General features: G+C 44.4%; 1 non-coding gene across 1 annotated transcript; it reads left to right on the forward strand.

The window, feature by feature from the left end:
• Positions 1-3,222: 3,222 nt before the first annotated feature.
• Positions 3,223-3,304, forward strand: trnas-uga (transfer RNA serine (anticodon UGA)). The gene has a single exon. It is a non-coding gene; the product is annotated as a tRNA-Ser (tRNA).
• Positions 3,305-15,812: the final 12,508 nt, after the last annotated feature.

Raw genomic sequence — 15,812 nt, forward strand, 5'->3', positions numbered from 1 at the left:
GCATACGTTGTGTTAGGTTTCATTGAGAGAGGATTGGGTTCCTGAGTCATAATGCAAAGCTGCAACTATACAAAACACTTGTGTGCTCCACTTGGAATATTTTGTGCTGCCTGGTCGCCCCATTCCAGGAAGGTTGTGGAAGCATTGGAAAAGTTGCAGTCGAGATTAAACAGGATATTTCCTGTTCCAGAGGGAAAGTCGTATGAGGAACATCTGAGAGACTTGGGTCTGTTCTCATTGGAAAGAAGACGGTTAAGAGCGGATTTGATACAGAGTTGCAAGATGATAAGAGGATTCGATAGGGTAAACAGTGGAAGTCTTTTTTCTTAGGATGATGATGTCAGCTTTTATGGGTGGCCATAAATACAAATTGAGGGGTTATAGATTTAAGCCAGATGTCACAGGCAGGTTCTTTGCTCAGAGAGTGGTAAGGGTGTGGAATGCCCTGCCTGTCGATGTCGATAGCTCAGCCACATTAGGGAGATGTAAACAATTCTTGCATAACCACATGGATGATGATGGGATAGTATGGGGGTATGAGCTGAGAAATACTCACAGGTCGACGCAATATCGAAAGCCAAAGGGTCTGTGCTGCTTTGTATTGTTCTATGTTCTGAAGCCAAATCTCCACTTCGGTAACCTCCAACCCCATGGCATCAAAGGGGTTGCACCAGTTTCCACATTTCCCCTCCCCCACCTTACCCCACTTCACAACTTCCAGCTCAGTACCGTCCTTATGAGCTGTCCCATTTGTCCCATTTCCTTCCCACCCATGTACATCACCCTCCCCTCCAAACTATCAACATTACACCCTCCCCCGTGCACCTATTGCTATCTCAGCTACCTTCAGCCCAGCCCCATCATCTCACATTTATCTCTCCACACTCGAGGCTTCCAACCAAATTCCTGATGAAAGGCTTTTGCATGAATCGTGGTTTTCCTGCTCCTCAGATGCTGCCTGACATGCTGTGCTTTTCCAGCACCACATTCTTGACTCTGATCTCTAGCATCTGCACTACTCACTTTCCCCTATTAATCATGGGTGTCCTTAACTTCCACTCTCCCTTTCCTGACTCCATTTTCAATAAAGTTTAGAGACCTGTAAACAATACATCAGCTATGTCCCAAGAACAGCAGGAGACATATCTTGGTTTTCGATTAATTTGCAGGCTCCTTCATTTCAGTCATTCCCTGGGATATCATCTCTTTCATTGTGAGCATTACGCAAGGACATTATTTTTAGCAGAAAAAAATCAGTCTGTCACTAACCATTGTTTGTTTCATGCACAAGGGCACCCAGACTCCTCCGAAACGCACTTTTTTGGAGTTTCTCTTGATTTTAATTGCAGTCAGTCTTCTGAATCTTCCTACCAAATGCATGACCTCAAACGCCCGACATGAAATTGCACCTTCAAGGATTTTGCCCACCCACTGAACCTGTGTCTATCCATTTCCTGATTCCGCTGTCCTCATCACAACATGCTCCCCCACCTATTGTGTATCGTCAGTAAAACTGGACACATTTCACTCAGCCAATTCGTACAAGTCATGAATTCAGATATAAATCATTGAAGTCCTATGACTGACCTTTCCAGCACTTGAGTAATTACATTTTTGCAATTTAAAATATACCCAATAATCCAGATTTTGTGTCTTCCATTAAGTAAACAACGGACAAGCCTGGCCTTTTTATATACTTAACACCGTGAACTCCTACCTTGTGTAATGGCTTTTGATGTGGTCCCTTATGGAATGACGAACAAAAATTGATCAACACGGCATGTAATATTATCAAAGAACTCTGACAAAGTTGTCAAGTGTGTTTTAACTTTCAACTGATGATGTTGACTCAGTTTGTCTCCAACCAACTTTTCTCAATGTCCTGCAATTTCTTTCTTCACAATGGCCTTTCGCAGTTCTCAAGTGACAGACAAGACATTGGAACAGATGGAAGCTATTCAGACCATCAGGTCGTCTCCGCCTTTTAATGAGATCATGTCTGATTGGTTAAATCTCAACTGCAAAGTTCCGCCTTATCCCCGTTTCCCTGTATTCCCCAAGTGACTAATTGGCTCGCCATCTCAGCCTTGGTCATCCCCAGCCTTGACAGCTCTCTATTGGGAAGAATTCTGCAGATTTGCTATCCTCTGAAAGAGAGAAAATCCTTCTCATCTGTGTGTCAAATGATTAACAGTTCACCTGAGATTAGGGTCTATATATTCGACACAAATGTCGTTTTTCAGTAAATATTTTCAGTCCCAGTCCTCTGGAAACTGACGCTAATCGGTAGCAACATTTCCTCCAGAACACCAACCGGCCCATCCGCAATGCGCCCTCCCCCATCATTATTTACAGACCACGGTTACAGAATCACGAGAAAACTCGGGAACACACAAGTTACGAAAAACGCTCGAAGAGAGCCAGACTGCTGTTGTAGAAAAGTTGGTTGCTGTGACATGAATGTGTTTGCAGAGGGTGCAGAACTGTTGCCATGTCATTACAGTGAATGTCCCAGGATTTATTTTGGAAAAATAAAACTGATTGAGGATAACAATCGCTTCGGGAAGGGCAGGCTGAATTATGAGTTCGTGAAAAGCCTATTTCATGGATCGTGCAACGAGTCAGCCCACCCATCTTTGTTGCTTAGTTGGTCAACACGTTCATCCATTAACCGAACAGTTGGTGGTTTGGGACCACCCAGGAACGGATCTCTCATGGCTCATACTCCATTTGTTTTCTTTCCTGCACAGCCCCGGGTTTTTTAGTGTGGTCAGGAAAATGTTCCCCAAACAGGAATCCAATCCGGAACCAGAAAGGAATTTCTGTATTGTTTTAATGGCTAATGTAAAGGAACTTGGATTTTCAGAATCTGAAACAAAAATAGAAAACGCTGGGTACAGACTGGGGTTTGCCAGTACTACTGGGAGAAAGTGGAGTTCGAATAACTTATGAAGAAGTTCTAAAACGTTGAATCGCCCTTTCCCAGCCCAGATCCTGCTCGACCTGCTGAGTATTTTCCTGCAATTTCCGCCTTCTTTTAAGCTGAATATCGATTCCACCTCTCGGGGTAGAACACCCAGACCCACTTTGTCCCGACATTTCATTGATGTGAAAGCTGTGGTTTTTGAATTCAAATAAACCAAACAATGATTCATAACTGCTGAGCTCACCAGACACAAAGACTTGGAAATGATAAATTCAACAGTAAGTGCATGCCCTCATGTAGTTGTGGCCGAGTGGTTAAGGCGATGGACTTGAAATCCATTGGGGTATTCCCACGCAGGTTCGAATCCTGTCAACTACGGTGGAGGGCGGAGTTTGCTTTCGACTTTGTTTTTTGGGATTCAGATCACGGCGGAGAGAATCACTTCATTCAGGTCACGAATGGTGCAAATCTCCAGTGCACTCAAAGAACTGAACAGATGTACACTTGCATTGCCAAATTTGTTTAGACTCGTTACGACACACGGTAAACCCTCCTGCTTCATATAAAACACAGAAACGATTCATGCCGTACCGTAATCTGCAAAAGTTTGATTGGCCAAGAACTGCACAAAGTAAAAATTAAGAACTTTATTTCTAAAGTAAAAGAGTAATAAATTAACAAACCACGATTGACAATGTATTTCTATTACCCATTGTGATGTTCCCTTCGATAATACTATTCAGATAAAACTCCCAATTAAAGTTAACAAAACAGCTCTTCTTTTCTCAAAGCCAGGCAGCTGTCGGTTCTTTTCTTCGGATCTTCCTATGTCTTCTTTTTCCTTGTTAGGAAATTCTGTGTCACACGTAACCGATCGAAAAGGTATTTTTCAGAGATATATTTTTTCAAGAAGATTGTTACATGCAGGACTTGGCAGTCCTCCTCTCATCTGTTCAATGTCACCCGTATCATACCCCAGAGCATCTGATTGTGTCATTCCTTTTTAAGATTTTCAATAGACACAATTCAAATTTGAATTGAAATTAATATTTTATTCTGGATAATATTTAAACTGAGTGGTCAACTCGAAATGTTTATGTGTCTAGGCAATGAACTAATTGAGTTGTTCGATCCAGTATTACGTTGTTGTATTCTTGATAACACTTGTTGCAGTGTCTGGTTATTCTGCTGCTTTCAACAGTCTTAGCCATGCAACAATATGTTTAAAGCACCTCGTCTATTCAGGAAAAATGAACCATCATAATGAACATATGTTTTCATTTTATTTTTTAAATACTTTACCCTGGCATACCGATAAATTTCGTATAATATCGCCTTAACCTTTTCCTATATACACACATAAAACATTCAATAAAGACAAATCTCATCTCAACGCCATAAGTTTAATCTGCAATAACCTGTCTGTGAATACATTCGACAGACACGTAACATATACGATTTATATATTGAAATTCTCTACCGTTAGAAGCCAACCAAATAGTATCATATTCTTATATATAAATGTTTTAGCGGATTGTGGTCGGTGTACATAACCGTTTCTGAACCATTGTTCGGGCATATACATGAAATTTGAAAAGCCAGTACCAAACTCAATAGTCCTTTTTCGATTATGGAGCATTTCCTCTGGTAGATGTTGATTTTCTTTGAAAAGTAACCAACTGGCAGTTCAATCCCATGCTTATTTTTCCTGTTGAAGTACAGCTCAAACACAAACGTCACTGCCATCGATGGCGACTTTAAACGCTTTTGAGAAGTTTGGTGTAGGTAAAACTGGTTTGGTGGTTAATATCGACTTCAAATGGTCGAATGTCTCCTGCCATCGTACTGTCCACTGAAATGTTGTATTCTTATTCAGCAAATCGGTTAACGGTGCCACTAAACCAATATAGTTTGAAACCGACTTCTGGCAGACTCCGCTCAGTCTGAAGAATTGAAGAAACTCTTTCTTCGAAGTTGATCATGTAAATTCCTCTGTAGCCTTCGCCTTTACGTTCCGGCGGGAATAGCCCTTCCATGACCGATCTTACATCCCAAGAACGTCACCTCTTTCGTGAATTTTGTTTTATTTATGTTTAGCATCAGTTTTGCTTCTCGTGGTCGTTCAAAGAGCTCTGCCAACAGTCTTTTGTGATCATTCCTTGAATTGCTAAAGATCATGACATCGTCCAAATACACTGCACAGTGTGTCAACCCAGCCACAACTCTGGACATGTGTCTTTGGACTGTGGCGGGCTTGTTCTTCAGTCGGGGAGAAAGTGAGGACAGCAGATGCTGGAGATCAAAGTTAAAAATGTGTTGCTGGAAAAGCGCAGCAGGTCAGGCAGCATCCAAGGAACAGGAGAATCGACGTTTCGGGCATGATTCCTGAAGCAAGGCTTATGCCCGAAACGTCGTTTCTCCTGTTCCTTGGATGCTACCTAACCTGTAGTTCTTCAGTCGAACGTACATCACTTTAAACGGGTGTCGCCTGTATGGAATTACAAACGCAGAAATCTGTTCACCAACTTTGATAATAGTATCTGCCCGTGGGTACGCATTATGCTCGCATTATGGCCCATCTGATCAAGATCCTGCTGTAATCTGTGGTAACCTTCTTTGCTGCCCACTAATCCTCCAATTTTGGTGACATCTGCAAATTTACTGACTATGCCTCTTGGGCTTACAGCCAAATCATTTATATAAATGCAGAAAATTAGAAGACCCAGCACCGATCCTTTTGGCACTCCACTGTTCACAGGACTCCAGTCTGAAATGCAACCCTCCACCACCATTCTCTGCCTTCTACCGTTCAGCCTGTTCTGTATCCAAATGGCGAGTTCTCCCAGTATGCCTTCAGATCTAACCTTGCTCATCACCCTCCCATGGGAAACCTTCTCCAACGCCTGACTGAAGTCCATATAGATTACATCTACCGCTGTGTCCTCATGAATCCTCTGACTGTAATGGGAAATTATCCATTTGCAATAAATTTGAAAGAGAATGTTTTTCTAACATTTAATGTTGTGCTGAGCTTTAAAAACAATACTTTGAAGAGTTTTACAGTCAGTTTGTCTCTATATCAGTTTGAGAAACAAACAACTCGACCTTGCGACAGTCAAACTCAGTGCAAGCAGAACTGTTATGTCCAAGACCAGGGAATGATCGAATAACAACTAGTGTTTTCCTAGTCTTTGCCATTTAGTGTGTGATAAAAAACACATTTGAGGCAAGTATCTGAAGAATACCCAGATAACCCTTACATTGAGGCATCGAGATGAATGGACAGGGGTCAAATCTGCAGAATTGAAATATAGCTCCTTTCTTTGCTCTTGCCAATAGTTGAGTCAAGTCGAGTTAATTAATACGACAGTAAACTTGGGGACTCGTCCCGGGACCAGGCGTCTGGATGGGATTCTGAAGATTCCCACGAGGCGTAGGTGGCAGTGCCTTGAAGGTGTTTCGCTTCATATCGAGCGCTGAATTGGCCCTTATGCGTGAGAGGGCTGGGAATCGGTCGATCGCCCAAGCGAATCGAATAGAGTTGGAGTAAGAATCCTGGCTTAAGTAATCCTACATAGCGACTCATTCTAATAGAATAAATACAGCAGGAACATGCTTCAGTGAACTCTCGCGTGCTATTAGAGCAAAACCCAAGGGAAGGGGATTGCCGCTTCTAAAGTGTTTCAGAGACAGCACATGTAAGGGTGGGTTTAGACTTGGAGCCACCACTGGCTGAGTTGGACTCATCAAAGGTGTACTGGATACTTGGTTTTTTGGTTTAGGAAAACCAAGGCATTGAGGCGGACGTGTCCAATGCGAGAGGGGTCTCCGGAGGTAAGTAAGTAAGGCAAAGGGAAATGATAACGGTACCGCGTGAGAGAGAGACAGTTGAAGACTTTTCCAGTTACACTAAAATTAAGCTCCAGCAAGATCAAACAAAAGGAGAGTCAAACAAATGGACAACCAAAAATACAATACATGCTCAATAATGACAGCCCAGTGTCTGTCAAGCAGTTAGAATTGTGAATCAAGGAATGTACTTTGCCAGAGAGAGGAAGCTGGAAATTATGAGGTGGAGGTTGGAGGAGAGAGAAAAGGAGGAATGAAGGGAAAATTGAACCTGTGAATTGGAGTGCTGATAACATGTAAGGCTGAGGCTGACATAGGGAAAGGAAATCTCAATTATGTGATAGATCAAGTACATGTACAAACACCAGCGCACACTCAGACGCGCACAGAAAACAACATAATGAAGCTGCCTCAGGGTCTGCTGAATCACCGATCGCACGCCATACCTGCAACCAATTGAAGTAACAAGCCCAAAAGAAGGGTGACCATTCCAAGAAGGAAAGGGATCCAGGGCCTCTTCGTGATCAATCTCTGACAGATGGTGAGTCAGACAGGGAGGGTACTGGCGAATGATCAACTAATCAGGCAATTCTGCAAACTCCAATGTTAGACGTTGAAGGTCCAGAAGCGTATCCAGTGTCGATTCATCAGCCATGGACTATGAAGGATCTGGAATTTGCCTATGGCAGTTGCCTGACTCAAGCGACGTTGGAGGTAATAAGTTCGCCAAAGAAGTGAAAAGTTCTATACTGAGTTCCGTCCCATGTCACATGAGCTGAGACGTTTCCTGGGATGAAAACTAGGTGCCGATGTCACTAAAATCGACTATAACTGGCCAGCCGCAAACATTCATGCCAGAGTAGCCAACACACAACTGGTGCCGAACAGAGACTTTAATGCTTTATGTTGCAGCCCTGGCAACCGCCTTAAGGGAGGCATTCCTAATGCGAATGGACATCACCAAAATAGCAAAGTGTAAATAACGGGAAGGTGAGACAGGGTCCAAGGACATAAAGCGGCTCACTGAAGTCCATAACACCCGGTGTGGAGTGAGACCACCTGACGACACAACAGCGGCGTAAATCATGCCGTATGAGGCACACCTGAATAACAGCTTTATCAATGGAATGAAGGATGAAATAACGAAAACAGGTAAAAGACACATGTACTACCTGGGACACGGGAAAGATGAATTTGATAGAACAACATGTGATACATGCTGGAAAATTGCTTTCAGAAGAGAAGGATAAACGGAAGCTAAAAATGGAACCGCAAGCACATAAAGCTCAGCTTACTGTGATGCAAATTATCACCCAGCCGTTGGAGGGAGATGCTGCAGGAAGAGAGAGAGGCAGAGGTGGAGGTCGCAGAAGATGAAGAGGAAGAGGTCGCGTAAGGGTGTAGGCAGTTGTAGATCTGGCGGGTCCTTTGTTTGCAGAGCAATGGACCAGTGGGCGAGACAGTGCCCACACAGACAGCTTCAATCGGCCCTGGAGGCTGAACAGCGTGGCGACTGACAGGGAAAGGCTGAGGTGGAGATGGGCAGCCCACAAGATAAGCCACTTTCCTTTATGCTTGACAACGAGGATTCGCTTCTGCTTCTCTCTTCTAATAATCTTACGGACACTGAGACATGCCCAACCTCTATGTTGAGTGCTGACATTTGCGAAAAGTGGAGTCTGTTCAAAATCACGATGATGCGTATAAGTCGATGCCGATCTCTATGTTATATGTGGAAGGTACATCAATTACCTTTTTGGAAGATACAGGGTCAACTTACTCAGTCCTTAAATTAAGCCAGTTTAGACAATCGATGAAAATAAAGATGAGTGAAAGGTTCCTGAACACAATCGGTGCATCAGGAGTCGTGATGCAGGAGAAATGTTTCGCACGCTTCTTGTGCAAAACTAGCCATGGCGAAACATTCCAATTCTCCTTCTTGTTATCAGAATTTTGTTCTTTAAACCTGCTGGGTCGGGGTTTCGTAGGGAGACTGGGGTTGGACTTGCTCAGTACTCCGACGAGCTTGCAGGTAATTCAAAGGGAAGATTTACCAGTACAGGCTGTAAATTATGAACCGCGACACCTGATGTACTTCTATGCGTGGCGATTAAGCCAGAGGGTGATAAGTTCAGTGAGCGATTCACTCACCCTGGAAGCAAGCAAACATGCTAATCCTATTATCACCGATTTTCTTGCTGGAGATGTGCTGCACTGCACAGCACACATACACTGTGACGGCCCTGATGAACCATTTGAGAAGGATTGGTTCATAAGTTGGGTTAAACCAGATCAGTTGCTATTGTGCGTTGTTTATTGGAGTGATCACAGATGCGCAGTCAGTCTGAACTTATCTAAAGTATCTGTAACAGCAAGCAGACGCTAATTTTGATGTGGAAGGCTCTGCTCCTCACGTGTCACTGGCGAAGGCATCTGGTGACAGGTGGCGGGATTTGGGACCATGGGTGCTAAAACACAAAGAACGAAAGGTTTTTCTTCAGGGACGATGTGGGTGTCTGGTTCAATGCAGATATGCGGACATATAAGAAGAAACTAAATTGGCTACCTCAGGCAGATAGGACAACCAGGGAACCCCCGCTAGCCCTGCAAAGCCTAAGGGAACAGCCAGGCGTTTCCCTAAGATACAAGTCTCGGAGCCAAGATTAAAAATGGTCCCGATTGAGTTGTTGGCAAAGGACAAACCTGATGTGGGGCTTATACCGGGCTGTGAACCCATACAGATAACCCCAAAGTCAGAATATCATCCTTGCAGAGCACAATACCCGTTAAAACACTAGGCCACAGAAGGAATAACTCCAGCCTTTGAATCCGCCCTAAAGGCTGCAGTCATAATCCCCTGTGAAACCTCATTTGTGAGAACCTCAATTTTATTCTGGTCAAAAAGGCATGCATTCCTGGTGAACCAGAAGAATGGAGGTTTGTACAAGACCTGCAGACAGTCAATAATGCTGTTGTCACACGCGCCCCAAATGTTCCCAATAACTACTATATGCGCTCAAATTCCAGCGGAGACACAATGGTTCTCTGTTGTGTATTTAGCAAATGCCTTCGTTCGCGCACCAGTGCATCCAGACAGTCAATTCTGGTACGCGTTTTCATTCAAAGGGAAATCGTATACCTTCACGTGACTTTGTCAAGGTTAATGTGATTCCCCCACCATATATAACTCGGCTCGACGCAGGAGTCTGGAGAGTCTTGTTCTCACCCAGGGGTCAGTGCTTCTGCAGTATGTAGATGATTGCTTCATTGTGGCACCAACAAAGGAACAATGTCAGGAGGATACTCTTGCGTTGTTCTGCCATCTAACGAATGAAGGGCGCAAAGCCTGTCTCGCAAAGTTATAATTTGTGAAACAATACGTGAAGTTCTTCGGTCACTTACTGTCTGAACAAGAGAAGGCCATTGGTCAAGACAGACTTCAAGCAATCCAGCAAATTGTAAAGTCTCACATGAAGAAATAATTTCTACCCTTTTTGGACATGTGCTCCTACTGTAGAATATTTATCCCAGATTACGCAAACCTAGAGACACCCGTCAGTGACATAGCACATGGCAAATTTTTGCAGAACCAGAGTCTGTTGCATTGGACCTCAGAGGCCGAGAGTGCCTTTGTTAAATTTTTAAAAGCGCTTCAAACTACACCTACAAGTGAATTGTGAAACCAAACAAGCTTTTTGTACAAACAGTAGACGCGAAACGTGACTGCATGACATCTCTGCTGTTGCAGGATCATGGGGCAAAATTGACGCCAGTAGCATATTTTTCAGCTAAACCAGACCCCATAGCGTCAGCATTGCCTAAATGTCTGCGAGCCGTGGCCGCAGCTAAAAAGGCTGTTGAAGCATCCAAGGATAGTCGGCTATGGTGATTAAACCCTTCTGGTCTCATATGCAGTATCCTGATTGCTTTTCGAGCAAAGGATCGCACGCATGTCAGCAGCACGTTGGCTCAGATATAATACTGAACTATTGGAGATGCCTAACATTACGATAAAAGGATATAAAGTCCTTAACCCCGCTATACTTCCCACCACAGAAAGAGGCTGAGACCCACATTATTGTGTCGCTGTAACTAATGAAATGTGCAGCCCTGGACCAGGGTTGCAGGATTCACCACTTCAGAATCCAGATATGGAGATTTTCTTGTGGACAAGTCAGCATACAGTAGCAACGACACGGGGCAGAATTGTATTGCGTATGGTGTAATGTCTACCGACGAGATAATCAAAGTGGGATTTCTCCCTTCTCATCTGTCAGTGCAAGCAGCGGCGCTAATTGCCTTGACTGAGGCCTGTAAATTGGCTGATGGAAAGACAGTGAATATTTACACCGATAGCAGATACGCATTCGGGGTTGTACATGATTTTGGAACCCTGTGGAAACACAGGGGCTTCTTGCCCTCAACTGGAAAGCCCATCGCACACCGTGGCCTGATTTTTGACCTCCCGCAGGCGGTCATATTGCCTAAAACAATAGCTGTGTGTAAATGTGAAGTCCACACAAAACATAATGATATCATTTCCCAAGGCAATGCAAAGGCAGACTCAGCAGCAGGAACAGCAGCCCGGCAGCCGTCAAGTGAGCGGATTTACATATGTACGACAAAAATTTGTACCCCAACCGCAGACGTACAGGAGTTTCAGTCACAGGCTAAACTGGAAGAAAAGCGTGGGTGGGCGAAAGCAGGATGCAGGGTGAGGGAAGGAGTATGGTGGAGCCCCATGGTAAACCCTGTCCACCATGATCATTATTTCCATTCTATGCCAAGCTGATACACAGTAATGACCATGTGTCAAAAGCAGGGATGTATGACAGTCGTTCAGCACACTGATACACTAAGGGATTTACTCATTACTACCAGAAATATTGTGAATATTGTGTTATCTTTCCCATTAATAATTTGGGGAGGAGAATGCAGATGAGTCAGGGAGCTCACACCCATAATCAAAAAACCCTCTGAGCATTTGCTGATGGATTTTATTGAACTAACGACCAGCGAAGGGAAATGGTATTGTTGGTAATAGTTGATATGTTTTCCAAATGAGTAGAAACGTTCCCCAAGATTTAACAGGATGCCAGAGGTATATCAAAAGCTTTGATAACTGAGATAATTCCGAGGTGGAGCATCCCTGAAAGGCTTAGTAGTGACAATGGGACGCCATTTGTCAATCATGCCTTACAGCAGATCAGTGATTATTTGGAAATAAACATGAGACAACACTGTGCCTACCACCCCGCGAGTGGTGGGGCAGTGGAAAGAGAAAATGCTACCCTAAAAAATAAATTGAAAAAATGTTGTGAGGAACGAGGGTTGACATGGACAAAGGCACTTCCCATTGTTCTAATGTATATGAGATCCGGGAGGAGAGGAAGAGCTAATCTTGGCCCCTTTAAGATTTTGTTTCGTAGGCTGCCCATTATAGGAATTGGCCCAAGACCTAAGGTAGGACAGATAACATGCCACTGTCAAGATGAGATGTTGTGTTACTGTATAAAACTCTGTGCACTACTATCTCAAATACAGAATCAAGTGAAAGCAGCACTACCCCATCCAGCAGGAGGGAACCTGCACGATCTAGAACCTGGAGACTGGATAATGGTGAAAGACTTCAGGAGGAAAAAACTGCAAGGCGACGACGTGGCTGTGATTATTTTCAGAGCAACATGCAACACAGACAGCAGTTAACATCGAGAAGTAAGCCACGAGAATACACGCCAGCCATTGCAAATGTGTAGTTGGTCCTGAGGAGACATCAGGCTGCACTGGAACCAATTAAGTGCAAGTAGTGATTAGAAGCCTCATACGAATAAGGGGCTGCCACAGCTTGCAATTTTAGTAAGTGCCGTGGTAAGACTATTGGTAAGGGTAGGGACATTTGGGATACAGCCGCAGGCGGTAATCTTAAGTGAAGGTACGAAAGTGGACTTCACATGCGCCCGCTGGGAGTTTAGAAACCATGACGACTATAAATGGGATAATAAATATTTATGCAGAGATTTTTGCGGCGCTGGTAACTGACATTTAGTAATAGCCACCATTGCCAAAGGGACACCTGACCCGGGAAATATATAGTATATAATCAAGGTAGGAGGTGCCCGGGAACGGGTGATAATATCCAAAACTCAGAAGAATGATGAGGGAGTATACAGGTGGAATAGATGAACCCTTCTCCGACATCTACGACATGAATGTGGTGGTACAGTCGCTGCCGCCCCCCGCCCCCCCGCCCCACCACCACCACCCGAGATGATGTGCAGAAGGTCCAACAGAGGATAGTAGCACCAGGGCATGTCAACCAACCAAAACAGATCATGGCTCTAACCCCAAACAGAGTGGAGGGCATTAATGTTATGACGAACGCGGTGGGAGTCGATGGGGCATGATAGCTAACCGAGGTCGGTCGTGGAATTGGCCCTGCAGGAGAAAAATGGCGTAAATCGGATGCCAGTAGGTTGGGAAGTGCAGAGGCCCCTGGTAAATGTGAAGGGAACAGTGTATGTTCTTTGGCCTCAATACAACATCGGAGATTAGATGTTTGCTACCCTTGTTGGACATGTTTGCACATAGCCCAATGGTGGACCACCGAAATAATCACAGACAGCCTGACGAGAAATGCGAGCTGTCTGCTTCCCCGGGCTGCGACTACCCTGACCCTGATAGGGGGAGCAATTAGGGCAAATCTCGAGCCACCGCTTGAACTCAAGGCCAACTGTAGTCCAAAGGCGGACGCGCTCCCGACCACAGAATTCCATAAAGTGGAAGGCAGATGTATTTGTACCAATCTGGGGAGATTCGACTTGTGGATTTTCCAGTGCACTACGATGCTGTACTGAAGCAATGACTTTCGCTCAGCAACTTTTGCAAATGATACGATCATAGACATTACGTTTTCCTTTATCAATAATCAGACCACGATGGAGGTTATCATATGGGCCTGTGGAGAGAAAGGATACCACCACCTTCCCCTAGGATTAAAGGGGTGCTGCTACCCCGTGATACTGTCCACTGGCACAACAGTGTTCGCTCTAAGGTCAGGTAACAGTCCCACCTGAAGGGACTTCCCACGGTACTGGAATGGGTGCACACTCACAGACCCCTGAACTACGCCAGGAGCGAACATTGGATCGTCCATTCTTTTGGGAGCAGGGACAACAGTGGCAATAAATATAAGTAATGGCCTCGCATATAGTGTATTGCTGTTAGCAAATGAGACGGACGAAGGCTAGCACCCATTAACACTGAGTTCATGGCATTTAGGGAAGAAGTGATACAAAATCGATTTGTGCTAGACATACTGACGGCCGGGAGAGAAGGCGCGTCTGCAATTTATCAGGTATCTCAAGCAGTTTTAATATTGCTGAGGAGTCCCAAAATATCACGTGTATAATAAATCATATGAAGTACAACGGCCTCCCCCAGAACTGACTCTTGTTTCTGATGACTCAATTCCCTTCGGGGAAGATTGTGGGTATTGGATCCTACACGTGCTACTAATTGTTATACTGGTCTTACTCATTGTGTTGGGTAAAGGGACGTACTTGCGCAATTGCCTCCGCCGCTTGCTTATGAGTGCAGTGGGATACCAAAAAGTAAAACTATTAGTGGCCTCACTGCAGGAAAATCCGATTGCGTGGACCCCACTCCACCATGACGTTGACGAGTGTGACGTGTGAACATGGGATGTGTGGAGGGCACTCCAAAGCAAGTGACAATACCCCCACAAATCTGTGTTACAGGTATGTTGCATCTGAGAAAAGGCCTGGTGTGTCTGAAATGTTACTAAACATTTTCTGATGTATAGCTATCTGGCTCTGAATTTTTGTTTTGTTGCTATAGTTGTCCTTGTTGTTATAAAATGACAAAATCGGGAAAATGCAATGGAAAATTATCCATTTACTGTGAAATTTGAAAGAGAAAGATTTTCTAATATTTAATGCTGTGCCAAGCACTGTGAACAATACTTTGATGATGTTTGCAGCCAGCTTGTCTCTGTTGAATTTTGCAAACATTCAACTCGAGCGAGCGACAGTCGAAATCCACGAAAGTTGGAGAACTATTATGTCCATGATCAGGGATGTAAGAATAACAACTTGAGTTTTCCCAGCCTATGCCCTTGACAGCGTGAAAGGAAGCGGTATAAGACAAATATCTGAACAATGCTCAGATACCCCTTACATTGAGGCATCTCGCTGAATGTACTGTGGAAACATCTGCAGAACTTAAATAAAGCTCCTTTCTTTGTTCTTGCTAACAGTTGAGTCAAGGCGATTTAATTTCCACGGCAGGACCAGGTGCTGCAGAATGTTACAAGGAGAGGTAGTGGTTGTCAGTACTGGAGAATGTTACAGGGATAGACGTTGGGTGCAGGTGCTGGAGGACGTTGAATTGATAGTGAGAAGGTGACGGTGCTGGAGAACTTTAACAAGGTGGAGGTTCTGGAGAGTAATACAGAGATAGCGTGCATAGGTTCTGGACAAATTACAGGGATAACAAGTGGGTGCAGGTGCTGAAGAACTTTAGACGTCTAAGGCATGTGCGACGGTGGTGGGCAATGTTACAGCTTTATGTACTGCTGATATTCCCGGCATATGGAGTGGTGTAGGTGCTCGAAAATGTTGCCGGAATAGAGAATGGTGTAGATGGATGAGAAGTTTGCAAAGATAGGCAGCGGATGCAGGTGGTTAAGATTGTTACCGGAGTCGCGAGTGGGTGTAGGTGCTGGAGAATGTCACAGGGACAGGGAGTGGCAGCAGATGCTGGAGAACGAGGCAAGGGCAGGAGGCGGGTTTGGCTGCTTCAGAATGTTGCAGTAATATGGAGCGTAATATGTAGTAATATGGAGATGAGAGTGAGGATAAGGTCACAGACAAATGCTCAGTAAAAAGAGTGGGAATGGGTTTACAGGTCGTTGCCAGGAGGAAAGCGTACAGAGGGAGGGCACGCTGTTTTCCAGAGTTTTGACGGGTTCAAAGGCCGTTTAAACGAGAACCGAGTGGGAATGGGTTCATGGTCACTC

Source organism: Chiloscyllium punctatum, chromosome 35 (genome assembly GCF_047496795.1).
Source record: "Chiloscyllium punctatum isolate Juve2018m chromosome 35, sChiPun1.3, whole genome shotgun sequence".
Taxonomy (NCBI): domain Eukaryota; kingdom Metazoa; phylum Chordata; class Chondrichthyes; order Orectolobiformes; family Hemiscylliidae; genus Chiloscyllium; species Chiloscyllium punctatum.